The sequence below is a fragment of the Solea solea genome, chromosome 4 (genome assembly GCF_958295425.1).
Source record: "Solea solea chromosome 4, fSolSol10.1, whole genome shotgun sequence".
NCBI lineage: Eukaryota > Metazoa > Chordata > Actinopteri > Pleuronectiformes > Soleidae > Solea > Solea solea.
The window spans coordinates 22076916-22093214 of record NC_081137.1 but is presented as its reverse complement, the minus strand read 5'-3'; the positions used below and the strand labels follow the sequence as shown (position 1 = coordinate 22093214).

Genomic DNA, 16299 nt, shown 5'->3' with positions numbered 1-16299 from the left:
GAAAAGGTAAACAGACCAGATGATGGATGGAATAATCTGTTTTTATAAAACCATACACTTAATATTTCTTATTAAAATGAGTGGACATTCTATTATCCACACACTTTTGAATGCATGTACAGTAGATGCAGATATCGATCAGTGGAAGATAGACAGCAGGTTGACTAATGGGTTGTGAAAAAGTGACGCACTGTGAAAAATGTTATTAGTGTAGAAGAAAAAAAAAAAACATTCAGAGTTAAGATAAAAAAAATAAATTGACTAACAACAATGAGAGATTTTCCAGCATGGAAACACGGCTGCACAGATGACTTCCTTCAGGCACAAATGACGGAATTACAGCCACCACTCGGTTCTGAAATCACCCGGCATCCCGGGCTCTCCATGCAACACGGTTATTTCTGATGCTGGGAACTGTTTGCGGGGAGCACTGTAGCATGGGATGACCTTGGGATGGGAGGCGTCGCATCATTTCCTCGACACCAATGAGATGGGACGGCGCTCACCTAAGCTCAGCTGGTGTTCTCGAGCACTCCCTTCTCCACCACGAGAGACTCCTCCCAGCCACTGGATATTCAGCGCGTCTAAAGGGACATTTACAGCCTAATTTTGCAGCACAGTATCATTGTAATGTATGTATTGATACTGAGAACTCTACAAAGTCTCCATCTAATGTCGTCGACCAATCGTTTCAGATCCATTTTCCTAAATATGTCCCTTGATGCTATATTTGACTGGACTTTGGACAAATGGGACAAAGTCTGCAGTGCATTACAGGAATACTAGACTGAAGATAACATAATAATACACAATAACTGACGTCTGTGACTCAAAAGGTCAAACATTATCTTTAATGCTTGTGTAGCTCACATGCAACATTGATGAAATATGGAAGAATCTCAGGTAACAATGCAAGACTAAGGCTACAAGAAGTTAAAGTGTGGGTTTATGAGCAATATGGGGCTGACTGATTTCAGAAACAATGGCAACTAACTAACTGTAGTCAGAGTCACCACAGGCCGACAGCACAGGGGCCACATGGTGCATGCACACATGCAAAGCGCGGTGTGTGGCAGACGGATCGTTACAGTCTTCAGGGCAGCACCGAGTGCCTTTGAATCCCTTTTTACGCTGTTAATTTCCCGAGCACGCTTCCATCAATTACAGTCCCTGGGCTACGACTGGATTAAACAACTCACCTACTCGCTCTCTAATGCACAACTTTGAACACAAAACAGCTACACTTGTAGCTCCCCACCCCACCCCACCCCCAAAAAAAGAAAAAAATCAATAACTGAATCAGATGAAGAATCACTTTACTCGCAGAGTGCAGTGAAGCAGGGTGGATTTGTCCACGAGACATCAGCTTGGGAATGCTTTGACAAATGCAAAAAGACCGAGCGTGTACGAGGGCACGCGCTGTAATATATACTGTATATTTGCTAGTGGTAATGAAAATCTATGAGAATGTAGATCAGATTATCTTGGACTACATGCATTCAAGTGGCATATCATACATATGGTATAAAAGGTCAAAGCGTAGGAGAAACTTAAATGTGTAATTACAAGCAGCAAACAGCAGAGCGCCCCGAGTGTCTGGACGTATGACGAGTCAGACAGACGTTGAGAGGCTGACTCTTCCCTGTGGCGAGCGTTCCTATTACTGCAGTCTGGTCTCAGGGCCACTTAGCTCTAATTACTGCACCCCGATGGCAGGGCCAATCACTAGCAGGTTAATTGTTTGATCTCTGCCATATGTACAGCCTGCCGTCATGTTAATCTACCACTACACACATCCTTGAGCCCGCCGCGCAGTCAGCGTCCCACATGAGTCCAGCCGCTTCCGTCAGCGGAAGGACTCTGTGCGGGTACAGAGCAGCGAAGTGGGTCAAGGTGAATCTCGATCGTCAAATTTATCCTCACAAGCAAAGTGGTGAATAGAAATGAAAAGAAACTTCAAACCATTCCCTTGATCAAGTCTTTTCACAAGCCTGATTGTCTGTGTGAAATTATGGCAGGTTCATTTTCTTTGCTAAGATAAGTATAAACCATTCAACTCATAACAGCAGTGTCATTTCAATCTGTTATTGTCTATTGAAAGCATGGTGCAGTGGTTTTCATTTTCTGATAAGAAAAATCTCACACATTTAGAGAATCAATAAATTTGACCATGTTAAAAAAATAAAATAAAAATACTTGGTCCATGTCTTTTGCTTCAACTGCTGATTGAACTTAGTTTTTTGGTTCGTTTTTTTAGACAACAGGGAGTTTTTATTTACCTAGTTAACCAGTGTCAGCGTGTATCTACCTCACAATGATGTACCTTATCAGCTGTTATGGAGGCGTGATCTTCTGGGCAGATCTGACGAGTCAACCACACCCATGCCGTCCGGTCGCTCCCCTCAGGATGCTGATTTTAGGTTTTCCTGGTATGATTTTTCTTATTTCGGATCTTTTGTGTCTCTTTTCTGGTGTTCTTTTTTCTGTGTATGAAAACATCATCGCATCAACAGCTGATAAGGCACATCACCATCTAAAATCAGGTGACAGTTCTGAGGAAGGTGGAAAATACACACTGAAACTGGTTAACAAGGTAAAGGAAAACTTCCTGTTGTCAAAAAAACAAACAAAAAAACTAAATATTGAGATATTATCCTCATAAAATCAATATGGTGGCACCAAGTTGTCTTATTAAAGCTAATGTTAATATGTTATTGTTAAGTGACTTCAAGTAGCTGTATCTATTAAGGAAAATAGCATTAATAGATTTTATTCCAAACCAAAAAAGCTCACATTTGGATAAGAGGCAAGGACTGGCAGGCCTACAAGGGCGATATCTGCTGTCAATCACACTATTACAGCAACACCAACAGATCCAATAGTCATTCTCCTTTTGGCCTGAGTACTCCTGTGGGGAAGTATTTGGCTGTTTAGCAGTTAAGTGCTCCACTATGTCCACCAATTAATTTTGGGAAAGGTTTTTCTGTGAACTACCTGGCACTGTGGGCAGTTGGTGTTCAGTTGGCCGATCAGAGCTTTTGCATTCATTAAGTGGCTTCTGCTGCATCTGGAAAACAGCAGTGGTGAAATCAAGGTAACAGAAATGAATGAAGGCACTGAAAGACAATAAAAAAACGTAGTTTCAATGATAAAATAAAACTGCTTTGGGGGTCATGAGATTCTGTGGGTTTGTCGTGATGAAAAGACCTTTCATAAGCAGCTTTAAATACTACATTTTTAATTGCGCTTCAGAGGCTGTGTGCGTAATTCACCGTTTTTTCTCAAAAGCTGAGAAATGACAGCTTAATCTCACTTTTAAATAGATGCAACCTCTTCACTTCGCAGCATATCTCCCACATTGTGAGAAGGCAGGAAAAAAAATCTTCATTTCTTTCTTTTGCATCACACTTATATAAATTCAGCAAATATGGGATCATAGCTTTCCCCTGATTACTCTATTTTAAAAGGGGGAAAATTATGTATCCACTTGGTTATTTTAATTAGATATTATAATAACAGATGAGCCCGTGCATTAGTCTACCAATCAAGCATGGCCTCTTGCAATGTGCATGTGAATTCTGTTCAAACTGAAAAAAAGAGAATTCTGCTCTGTTCAAAGATACGAAAAAGCAAAGAGTTGGTGCCCTTGTGTGCCAAGACTGTGTCCCTTTCTTTTGAAAGGGTCATTCATATCATTCGAAAAATAGATCACACACACACACACAAAAAGCCCCCCACACACATATAGCCCACGCACAGTATACCTAATAGCCTTTTCTTGATGGAAAACAGCACATCCGGGGGGAAAGGACGGATATTACACGGATCATTAGCCACAAATATAAAAGGGAGCATCACAGCAGCCTAATGACACTTTGATAAGCTCTGTTCTGGAAGTAAACATAATCTGTTGACTTTCAATTCTTTTGTCACACCACCAATGATAGTTGAGGATGAAGCATTCTGCTGTAAATGGGCTGTTGTCGTGTGGAGCCATGCAATGCGGGGCCCTCTGGAAGCCAGTGAGCGAGTTCAACATGTAAATACCTTCTTCCTTTTTTCTTCCATGTAACATTTTCCAGATGACAAACTCGCCAAAGTGTCTCCAGTTCATCGTCACCGGGCTTGACATAAATGCCTGCTGTCTTTACCTTTCCATTACCACTGTGTCTCTGAGTAACTGTGACTCATAACGCCACCTGACAGGATCCAGGAGTACTTACCAGGAATCATTTACAGACACCTGTGAGTTAATGCTGCATTACACAGATACCATTAGGGGAATTCTTCTACAGGGTAAAATACAACAGAAAGGCCCATTAAGTCAAAAGATTCAAAGCCCCACCAAAGTCAAGGCCTCGGCGATGCACGATGAAGAATATCACTTTGAGGTCTTAATTTTTTTCTGTGTTAACCCTACGTGTGCATTTGTGCTGCATTGCAGTGGATAACATCATCAGTCAGTAAGTGCAGCATTGCACTTTGCAAATGGATTAAAGCCTCAAACAGGCAGCGCCGCCTGCAACACGCAACAGGTTCATTGCACAACGTGTTTGCTGTTAAACCCTTTGTCAAAATTAAACTTGGACGGGAAGAGGAAAAGATCACGTAAAGTACCACCCGCTCGTCCAGGAGTGACAGGAGAGTTTCTTCAGGTATTCTCTCAGTGGAAGAAGCTTAAATGTTGTTCAGCTGTTTTCGAGCCATTATAGCTCAATTTACACAAGCTAAATTTAAATCCTGTTGTTGCCACCAAGAGGAAGTCCGAGTAACTACCGGGACCTTATATTTCAGTCAGGACTATGAGGACTCGGCATTTTCAGCCATATTCCAACTGTTTGCAGCCACGTCACTTTCCTCGCGTTATGTAGCTGTTATGCAACCGGACCCTGATTAAAAACATAGGTCTGCAGGAAGCAAATGCGCTAACCAATAGATGAGAGAGTTTTCTCTTGATGCAGCGCCGCCTCAGGCGAGGAGGGGGAATACGTTATTCAATGCCAAAGTGAGTCCCCAATCGTACAATTGAGTCTAGCGGAGACGATGCAACAACTACACACGTTAAATGGACACGGCCATGATTGCAGCAACGTGGGTTGAGCTGCGGCGGATATTTGTGACCAGCAGTCACACAAACACAGCAGCTGCGGCGTCCGTCCAGCGATTAACAAGCTCTCCCCTGTCACATCACAATGCTGCTCCGCTGAATGAATAAATGTGAAAAGATGCTATTGGAAAACAACTTGGTTGGTCAGGGAGAATTAAAGTCAGAAAGAACCACATAGCTGTCATTGTTTATCGATAGATGAGACAAGTATTGAAACTTATCCATTAATTGCATCCAGGATACCGTACTCAAAATAGCAAGAGCAATTTGTCGTCCAAATAATTAAAATGCATCGGGGAAAAAACTGCTTTGTCGTAAAAAAGGATGCTTTGCATCGGGAGATGGATATCTAAACCTCCACTGGTTCCTTTATATCCATTTCCTTCATAATCATCCAAATCCTCAACAGTATTTAGAAAGCAATCCTTGCCCAAAGAAGTGTTTACTTTTCATACAATCTGGAAAGTGTGCTGAGCAGAGAGGAGGCACAGGAATACTGACAGGCCTGCTTCATATTCAGTTCTCTCTGCTGCACTGAGAGGGACCTTATGAATCCTAATAAAGCAGTAAAACCTCTGTACACATACTAAAGGCACAACAATAGTGTATAAGCTTGCCGTCGGTAATGTGTTTTGATCGACATAATAGTCGCGAAGTCTGTTGATCGCTCCATGAAAACATTTGTGGAAGAAATTGGGAAATCATTTGCATTTGAAACACGTCGATTAACATGCATGCGGTGCTTGTTAATGGAGCCTGTGCACGATGCTGGGGAGAGACACTTTTAAAACGCATCGTCCTCCCGATAACAAACTTTATTACCTTGAATTGTAATTGTCGGATATTTGAAATATTTCGGATCACTTTAGGAGTGGCCTACATAAAACGGCAAACAAATGCAGCACCGGCAGAGATGAAAACCACAACATTACACTCCAGTGCAAATAAAGTAAACAAAATGCAAATGAGCGCACTTTAACTTTAAAGGACTTCCTGTCTTCACTTTGTTGTCGTGCTACTCGTAATCTTAAAATAAAAATAGCACAAGACAAAGGGCTGCCTTCTGTTTTCCCCCCATAAGCAAATAGGGGAAAAAGTGTATTTGAACTGCTGTTTACATTATATTATACATTACTACCCAACACTGCAGGAGCCACTGTAGAACGCACACATTTATTAGCAATTTGCGTATGACCGATATCATTTGTAAGGTGCACGTAAGCAGGGCCTGCAAATCACTTCAGCCAAATGGGCCCCAGAGTAACAAGGAGGCTGTTTCTGGAAAAAGACATGTTGAATTTTTAAAATGTCATTTGTCACCGCTTTGAGTACTTATTAGTGCTGGATATCTCGCACAAAGTAGGAACACAGGCAAAGTCAAAGCTGCAGCCCTGCACTGCACTGCACTCACCGCTCAGTGTACGCCTCAGTTAACCCGGACTGTGTTGTACACACCCTGAGGCATGCTGTCAAAAAAACCTTGCCTGATGACAACCTGACAACTCCATCCGTCTTATTTACCCGCTGGACAGCGCAGATCTGCTGTGGCAATCAATAATGCTCACAATTAGTTTCCCTCCTGGGGGTGGAGGCAGAGGTAGGTACACGAAGGGGGGGGGTAACAGCCTTGGCTGGTGTTCCCTGACACAGCTGGACAGCTGGAGTGTACGTGTGGCCTGGGTCCATTACAGCCACATGTCCTGACATTAGCGAACATCTCTTGGGAGGCGCTGGCATTTCCATATGTCCAGTAGAGAGGGGAGGCAGAGGTGTGTGTGTGACTGTGTGTGTGACTGTGTGTTTGTTTCGTTAACTGTGAGCCGGGGCGAGCGTTGTTGTGTTTTTCACCTTGGTTCGGTGACCTGGAAAATCTCCTCCAAAAAGGGCAGCGAGACGCTGAGGACTCTCCGGAGGAAGCTGACGGATCTATATCAGGCCATAAAAATAGATAACTGTCATTCATCATCAGGGCGCCTGGACGTTAACCCTGACCAACGGGGCTTTGCCACGCAGAACAGCCACAGAACATACAAGTCCCAGCATGCTTCAGTGTCATCTGGATGCCCTCAGCAACCTGACACGACTGCAGATGGATGATTGATACCAGGCGTCCGCTCCGTGATTATCTTTTTATGTGATAAAGTAAATTAGAAAAGGGGGGAAAAATGGCAAATAATATGAACATATTGCCTGAATTCCAGTAATTTATTAAGCTAAGGGGGTGATATATAACATATATGACCTTCAATTCAAGAATGACAGAGATTAAATTATTATTTTGTCCTTTATTTGGTCCTTGTGGCCAATGACACGAGAACACAAAAAAGGGGGAAATTTTCGTTCATGGTCTTTCTCAGTAAACTCTCTCTGCATGTACTGCATGTATGTATTACATTATAAAGAATAGATTAGAATAGAGAACAATAGATAATCTGAATGGCAAGACTAGTCATCTTTTTGATCTAACTTTTCCATTATTAGTTTTTACTAGAAGATTTGACACGACAACCAGTTTCAGGTTTGTCCAGGTATTTCAAAATACGCATAAAATACAAGTATCTAGTCTACAATCGGGATTAATCTGGATTAGCTGTTTACATGCAATCATTTACAAAGATGTTATTGCCTCCGAGTATACGTAAAACCTTGCTTTAAGATCAATTAAAGTTCTAAACCTCTTCCACTTCTGAATTCATCCAAATGCTTATCTGGCAGAAGTACTTAGAACACATCAGAAAACCCACATTCTCTCTTTTATGTTATTGGAAATTATTAATGTAGTTAAAGCTATTTAAATCCTTTGAGAACGGCAAATACATATTCGATTTCCCTCGAGGCCGGAGAACAAAGTCTGAACAAGCGAGTTGTTCTGCGGCGGAACTGCAGGAAAATGTATGAACTCAGCATTCCAAAAAAAAACACAAAACAAATAAAGAGAGATATACCTCCCTTTAATAAATGAGGCTGCAGCAATCACAAACCTGAGGGAAAAAATCATCTCTTAAAGCGGGGTAAGTACTGCAGGCAGGAGTAATAATAAGGCTCTTTAATTTGTCCATGATCACCGTGAAAGAAACATGGTTTTATTGTAGGGATTTTGCTTTTAAAAAAAATCTGTTTTGACCCAAAATTTGGCAATAAATAATAATTTTAGTAATTGTTACTTTATTAAGAGGAGGAGGGAATAAACACAAACAGCTATTGAGTACGACATGTTTACTGCTTGTAACATTCAGGCATAATCTTGAATAAACCTGGTGTAATAAACCTTTTTTCACAGGTGTTTGTCAACATGAACTCACAGGACAAACACAGCTTTTATCAATAACGTTAATTAGGGTTATACTCTAGGTTTAAGAGAGCCAGGATCATGCTCTATAAAAGTTTACAGTGAGGTCACACTACACTACTAAATACTAAATGGGTTATTTTACTACTGCATCCATGTTACCTGTATTTTCTGGATATTCTCCAATAAAGACATAAAACAACAAATCCAACGGTGATTTTTTTGCACAGTGCTGGAACTGTGACATCTAACCTGAACAAAAAGTGGAGCGAAGCTGCGTCAGTTTAACTGTACAACTCTGTATTCTCTGTATTCCGTCGACCTGGACGTCCTTGAAGGGTAAAGACCGAGGTCTCAGTGGCCCGCGGCGCCATTAAATCACCGAGTGTCAGTGTAAAAACTTTGATCATGACAAATAATGGTGTTTTCATGTGAGACCATGCATTGGACATCAATAAAGCCTAATGGCGTGTCAGCCCTATTAATGGATTACTGCACAGAGCTCATAAAAACACAATATCACATCAAGTGTAAAGGCCCTAATGATCCCGCAGAGTCTAGTAAAGTCACCGTGGGTCCCATCCCCTGATGGATATCAACTCTTACTCCATTTTATCTCACCGCTGTTAAAGAGAACAGGCGATGTAAAGGGGATGATGAACCTGTATGATTATCTATGATGGTGTGCAACTGTACTGAATACTGAACTATACAGTAGAGGTGAAAACAGTGTGAAGTACGTGCAGGGAAGTTCATCATTTAACTTCATAGGTTACGATTGGGGGTGAAAAAACGACGGAAAATGTGGGGAAAGTCACTATATTATTTTTTCCTGTTCATTAATTAAATAATTTCAACATTAAATGACATAAGAACACTGCTGATATTCTCATGTACTCTCACATGACATGCAAGCGCTTAAAAAATTATATTTTTATATTAATATTCGTAACCCTAACCAATTCTTAATAACCCTAACCAATTCATAAAATGAAATTAAATATATGTAAAATGAAGTATATACTATAAAGTAAGTAAATAAGACGCACTAAAATCCAATACATAAAGGTGTTTCCTGTTTAAGGCAGCGGTCATCAACCTTTTTGAGACTGACAGTATGGATTTAAATTAAAATATTGAATAATATGCATTCAATAGCTTAGAAATGAATTACAGAGCTTACTCCTCACAATAATTACAGTTTCTATCATCAACATCAATGATATTTTACCGAGTACTAATTAGGGCTGAGGGCGATTTTGAATAAACATCTAATTGCAATTATTTAGACAGGAATTGCGATTGCGATATGATTCGCGATATTACAGGAAAATTGTAATTTTTACATCGAAAAACATGTTTAAAATGATTAATGTGTGATATTTGTTCAGATCTGTGAGAAACAAATATGTTCTCTTCAGTCTGTAGAATAAGATGTGTATAGATTCGGCCAATAATTTATCACATTTGGGCTTTAATGGATATTGCGCCTCCTGTGATTTAAAAGTAATTTTTCAGCCCTGGTCCTAATATAAAAACTTTTTGAACTTGCCTTGTTACCGACCTTTTTTACCCTTGTAACTTTAACTTCCCCCTGGCTAATCAGTGAATATGAGACTCCTGCAGTACCATTTGGTAACTGTGGTAAACTGGTTTAAAGAGGGGACGGCTTTGCTGAGTGTGTATCACTGGAAAGCAAGTCTTTAATCAACTCACTTATTGCCGTCTTTATCTGCATCATAAACCTGTAGGAGAAAACACAAGTGGTCCTCCATGTCCAATCACAATCCCTCTTTTTCGTAACGGTATCTCTGTAGCCACACTGAGCTATGCATCACCCTTCCCACCATCCACATGAAGCTCTGCAGCAGGTAAAAACCTCCTCAGGGCGAACATCGGAGCTGGCAGTGACGAATAGGAACGGGGAGAAGAAATGAGTCAACCATCCTTCATTTGTCATTTTTGTGTACTTGCATACACAAAAATGCTCCCCCAATGAAAAGTATGCGGGAGCAAAGTAAACATGTCTCGAATAGAGTTACAATAGTAAGTACCGTAATAGTCAGAATAAAATATCCACTTCAATATGTTAAAGTTATCCAATCTCAGGGGCTTAGAAATAATAAAATGCATAAATGGAGTAAATGGAGAGGAATATTTTTTAAGTGCTTTAATTCAGTTTGAGTTCAGGTTTTTTTGACAGGAAAGGTGGAGGATGAGGTTGTGTTTTCCTGACAACACAATATGTTCATGCTGCTGAGAGCCTGGTGGAAGGATCTGTTTTATTGTTCAGGTTATAATACACCTGTATGTCCTCCCAGATGGCAGGAAGAAAACGGGTCTGCAAAAGAGAGAGGAGAGCCACTGATCTGCCCCTGTGTTTACTGTCCTGCACAGTTTGTGTCTTTTGCAGTTTCCCCAACCAGGAATTGGAAATGAAACCTGGGTCAGAACACTTTCATAATAGCAATAAAAAGGAAACCAGAGCTGGGATTTGGAACCTTTCTTACTTTAGTCTGGGTCGAGCTACTGCAGAGCCATCCTAACAATGGCTGCGGTGTTGACTGATGAGCTCGGGTCAGATTGATGAGGCCCATGAGCCAGTGGTCGGCAGCAGTGAGTGGGTGATGTTGCAAGTGGACGACGCCGGAATCAATTAACATCACCTTTATTGACATTGAGGACGAGGATGTCAGGTGCTCCGCCTCTCCACTATATGCCGCTTTATCTCAGGTGTCAATGCAAGTTGTGAGCTGGCAGGATGAACAACGGAGGGCTCGGACCACTGAAGTGAGCTCGTGCACATGACGTCGGGTTTAGATTCTGCATGTGGTGACAAACTGGAGGAAAACCTCCAACGAACAGACTCATTAAACCTGGTGCTGCAAAGTGTGGAGCTTGATGCTTCTATTTCAGGAACTACTGTTCATGCTCCGTTTAATGTTTGTACAGCTGTACTCTGGGGCCATACTGTAGTCGTTTTAATCACTGAAACTCTTCTCAGATGTTTCTGTCACCTTATGGAGGAGGAATGGTATAAACTATCACTGGCACATCCTCCTAATCTCACCACGCAGGTCAAATTTACATTTTTTCAGTGGCTCAGACATCAACTGATGATTGTTCATTCTCTGTAAGCTGTGATGGTGCATGTGATGGTTATATAGGTGCCTGCAGAAAAAAACGTTTGGGAACTACTGTGCAAAGGTAAGATCGATGGACACAGCACAGAATACTGAGTATGGCTACACACCAGAGTTTCCACTCTACACAGGTGTTAAAAAAATAAAAGGCTTTAACTGCATCAGCTCCAGGAGTTGGCAACAGAAAACAGGAGCATCCTGTGCCCAGTGATCACTACAGTACACTCCATTTCCTATGTTATTGTCAGTGTCACACTGTCCATGTTTTTCTTCCCTCTCTCTTGCTCTTATTCTGCCTCTTTTACTCACATGTAGAGTTACGACTCAGCTTATTAACCAACCCCAACATTTTTCTCTTCTGGAAACATCTTGTCCCTATGATCGCAGTGAAATACAACCTTTATATGGCAAACAAGTGCTGATGGCTTTGTCCGTTGGGTTCTCTAAAACCTGGCCGGATGCTGTTGTTAAGGTTTGGTAAAGTCTAGGCCTGCAGACAATTTTGGTAAAAAGATAAATCCTAGTTTGAGATAAAATGACTACATAATAAAAGTTGGAGGACATCCATCACAGTGGTTACATTAATATCAAGCATGGGATTATTAGATAACTGTAGGTTGGAATCAAGAAACATACTGTTTTATATTCAACCATTCATCTGTGCTCCAGTCAATATTTGGTTTAATATTGTGGGGGGAAAATCATTAGTTTTCTTTAATTTATGCAGACATACTGCAATGATTCATAGTCATACTGCATTTGCGGTCCAAATTAAATTTCCATCCACACCTGCAGAAAGTCTGCTTCCATGCAATTGGCTGTGGTGAAAAAGTAAGCAATCCTTTTTGAAATGTGATTGTGATTTTGTTTCTGGCCAAGAGGGAAAGCACGATCTAGTGTTGGACATAAATTTTTTTGTGGATCTGCGTGTTGGGTGCATGTGTGCTTGCACAGCTTCATTCACCAGAGGTCAATTCCTTCTTATAATTACAACGATACCTCATCATTATTAATTTAGCCGGCAACACATCGCTGCCTCTTGCCCTCTTGTTCCCTTAGGTCTCACTGCTAGTGTTGCCGCTTGTTGTTATACTTCATGTAGAGATCCCGACCGGGGATTTGAACCGATGTTGGTAAATGTCAGCCTAAATGACAATTAGCATTTGTCCTGAAGGCGTCTGCGCGGCAAAGGCCTTCAGTCCGTTAACTTGTTATGATAACTTCCACTGAGCTTGTGTCTCTCGGAGGACGCGGTTCCGTTCAGCCACCAGTGTCAGCCAATTATTTCTGGCCCCCTGTTGTTCAACATGTTCACCGTCTTCCACCCACACCCCCACCCCCAGCCCCTCCACTACAAAGCACTTGGAGGCTTCGCCCATCCTTCTCATTAGAGACGGCTGTTGCGCTCCCAATCTTGTGTATCCCTAAACTGCCTCTCTCTCACTGTCTTTCCTTTATCTCCATCTCTTCTTAGTTCCCTCCGTTATCTTAAGTGCCTCCCGAACACACACTGTTAAATAAAGATTCCTCTCCGGGCAGAACAAACCCAAAATTCAATCAGACGTGTAATACACAAATCTAATGCCTGCACAGCCATGGCCACACACACACACAACAGAGGACATTACACTGACTTACATTCATTTTCTAGGAAACTACATCAACCTTAATTAAAACTGCTTCTCGCTTAGCTCTAACAAATATAAGGTCCCATAATAGAGGGAGTGAGGTTTCACAGTGCATCTTTAAAAAAAAAAGCAAATATTTATTTCATATTTATTTCAAAATGAAGAGCAAGAAAAACTCGGCGCTCCTTATTCTAACACACTAACTGTTTGTAATGCTCTGTAATTAGAAGGCTGTTGATTAAATGTAGTAACGTCGCCTCAGGCTGCGAGAGCCCGGGGCCTATCTTTTTGCTTCAGGTGTCATTTTATTACTGCTATAATGAAAGTGTAGGCCACAGGGGCAGAGTCGTCCAACAGTTTGTGTAGCATGAAAGACGATGAATGAAACGCTGTCACTATAGTAACATAAAAGAATGAAAGAAATAAGGTGAGCGTCACCTTTCAAAGATCAGCTTTGAAAATGTAAATGAGACTTTTTATTGTCGTCAAGTATAGCACAATATAAACAGTGAGAGGAGCAGTTACAGTGCTGACAGCAACAGCACAGCCCAGAGGATTGATCAACTGCAGCCAACGAGTCTCTGAGCTCAGTCACTGATACAACACAGTGAGACTGCACAGGATTTTCAATGCAGAGGTTTCCTCAGAGCATGAAAAGCTAAATGCATTCTGATTTGCATTATTTTTAGGGATGGCACAATGACACATTTTTTGTCTCAGATACCGATATGACAAACTCGAGTATCTGCCGATGCCGATATCTGTCCGATACCGTCATTTTAGACCTTTTAAAACTATGACGCTGATAACAACACATATGTGCAAGCCATTTCAAACTATTCTCCAACACTAAAAGAAGATTTCTGATTGTTTCCGCTTCTTAAATGTGAATTTCTTCATGTCTTTGCTCCATATTACAAAGAAATCATTGAATCATTTTGGTTTGTGGACAAAACAAGACATTTGAGAACATCATCATTTCCAGGTTTGATCAACATTTGTTAACGTTTTCTGACATTTTAAGGGACAAACGATTACTCGATTTATCGAGAAAATAATCGACACGATGTCACAATGTGACACACAGAATATTCACTACACACACACACACACACACACACACACAGGTGACGCAACCCTTGATCCTGTCACAATAATTCTTATCTTATTCTCACAGTATTTTGCGAGAAACTAAGTGACTGACATAAATAACCTCAAATTTACAGGTAAAATACAAAAAGCACATTTGCTATTTTAATCTACTGCGTGAACAGATGTTGATATGTGTAGATAATATCTCTGTGGGTTACGTGTGATTGTACGTGCCAGAAAAAATGTCAGCATCATGTTTAATGGTCCAAAAGGAAAAAAAAAATAAAAAATCACTACCTAAAACCAGAAAAAAACATCATAAATGTGTTTGGGGCTGATCAGATTCTTGATCACACAAAAAATACAAATATACAAACATCTGGTATTTACAATTTAGAGCCCAATCCAAGGTTAATTTCAGGACAAAACGAAACCCCACCAGACTCTATCATATAAGGACTCTTGCCACTATCAGTATCGGTATCAGGGTTGTGATCACAACAAGTATCCCCCCCCCCCCCCCCCCCCTTGGCAAATCACAGGCCGCCTGGGAGATACAGTCCATTCAGCAAAGCCCTGGTCTGGCCCTGAGATCGCAGAGATAGCTGAGCCTTTGTGAGATTTTTCCATCCACCTGAACACACCGCAGACACCCTGCCTGTTTTCCACGAGTCATTTCTTTCATACAGGAGATGGGGAATGAGCAAAAGTGGTCAACTATGATTGACCGAATGTATGCGTCCTGATGAAGGTGAGCCTGCGGGCAGCACCGGGTTCTGGTCTGATTAGACCATAGTTTCATACACGCTCTCTCTCCACCTCCATTTTATGAAAGCCATCGTGTTTTTCTGCCATAATTCAGGTGAAGGAATGGAATGCTTTAACAGACGGATACTTGATTTAGTGCAGACGGAGGATTTCTGCAGATAACGCCGGCTGCAGGCGTCATCTCGTGCTCATCATTCATCATTTATGACAGAACAAATTCTGGCTGACAAAACAAGATGTGCATTCAGAGATTAGGGCAAAGTGTTTAATGTTATCCTCAAATGGAAAAGAAAAAGAGAATATACATCAGAGCGAAACTTAACGTCTGCAACCGCCTCATGCTTTTACAGCTGATGTACCTCTAACGGCACACGAGCTTTATTATACGATTACCATACAAATGGTGAAGGGGAGCTAAGTGGCTTTCAGTACAGTTACTTTAGAGTGAAATAACGTCATCTATGAAAAGTACATGTTATTGAGCGCTCATGCAAGCTGTGCTTCTACATGCATATGCTGCACACGAGGCGAAGCATTAATCCCAGAGCTTCTTCATGCCTTTCTTGAGTTTCCCGGAGAATCGACTGTGAGGCATCACATGCACCGTCAATCACAGAATGGCGCCGCATGCTTCCTCATAGCAGGTAGCGCTGGAACATGCAAACACATCCTGGTTCATATTTCATATCTGTCATGTGTTTTCATATGTCATCAAGGTTGTAAAACTGAATGTTAGATACTCATTTTATATATAAACTATTCCTTTTTATGTAAAGGTAAAGTTACCTCACCAGACAAATGACTTCACTAGACCCTTGAGCAATATATTCAGATCTTTTCTCATTCTCTTCTCTACGTGTCAGAACTCTTCCTTTCATAACGCATTTTTCTATTAAGGGCGACATCTGCGGAAAAATACAATAGTGAATCCTATTTAATATCACACTGAATTGCTGTAAATTACAATTTCAAGAGAAAGATGGTACCGGTATCTTGTAGAGCAGGTTTCAGTCACTAGTTCTGCCTTAAGTGCCAGGGGCAGATGCTGTGGGGAGTTAAATTTCATAATAAGAAGAAGTAATAATAATATAATATATATAATATAATACATATATATATAATAATATTATAATACCTCAAATGCTGCGTCAGGGACTCAGCATTTGTTTCAAGTCTGATTTAAGCACTGTCCAGGTCACAGAAGCACAAGAAGTATCACTGAAAACTGATGATGCACCAAAAATTTGGCCACCAAAACATTTCGACAGAATT

The 16299-nt window shown here is 41.0% G+C and overlaps 1 long non-coding RNA gene across 1 annotated transcript in view; it reads right to left on the bottom strand.

Moving 5' to 3' along the window:
* Positions 1–2350: 2350 nt before the first annotated feature.
* LOC131458027 (uncharacterized) overlaps positions 2351–16299 on the bottom strand; it is a 33544-nt gene continuing 19595 nt past the window's right edge. Inside the window, exons 3-4 of the long non-coding RNA XR_009240049.1 lie at positions 2995–3067; positions 2351–2483 (exon numbers count right to left, since the gene is read on the bottom strand). This is a non-coding gene — a long non-coding RNA (uncharacterized LOC131458027). The remainder of the gene's footprint in view (positions 2484–2994; positions 3068–16299) is intronic.